The sequence below is a fragment of the Bison bison genome, unplaced genomic scaffold (genome assembly GCF_000754665.1).
Source record: "Bison bison bison isolate TAMUID 2011002044 unplaced genomic scaffold, Bison_UMD1.0 scf7180017864167, whole genome shotgun sequence".
NCBI lineage: Eukaryota > Metazoa > Chordata > Mammalia > Artiodactyla > Bovidae > Bison > Bison bison.
In genome coordinates, this window is record NW_011494739.1 from 128,423 (window position 1) to 128,710 (window position 288).

General features: G+C 47.9%; 1 protein-coding gene across 1 annotated transcript in view; it reads right to left on the reverse strand.

The window, feature by feature from the left end:
- The window catches only part of BPIFB3 (BPI fold containing family B, member 3), a 16,260-nt gene that overhangs the window by 5,462 nt on the left and 10,510 nt on the right, over window positions 1-288 (reverse strand). The gene's annotated exons all lie outside the window — the stretch shown is intronic.

Genomic DNA, 288 nt, shown 5'->3' on the forward strand with positions numbered 1-288 from the left:
TCCTCCCACGCATCAGAGTCTTTTCCAATGAGTCAACTCTTCGCATGAGGTGGCCAAAGTACTGGAGTTTCAGCTTTAGCATCATTCCTTCCAAAGAAATCCCAGGGCTGATCTCCTTCAGAATGGACTGATTGGATCTCCTTGCAGTCCAAGGGACTCTCAAGAGTCTTCTCCAACACCACAGTTCAAAAGCAGCAACTCTTCGGCGCTCAGCGTTCTTCACAGTCCAACTCTCACATCCATACATGACCACTGGAAAAACCATAGCCTTGACTAGACGAACCTTTG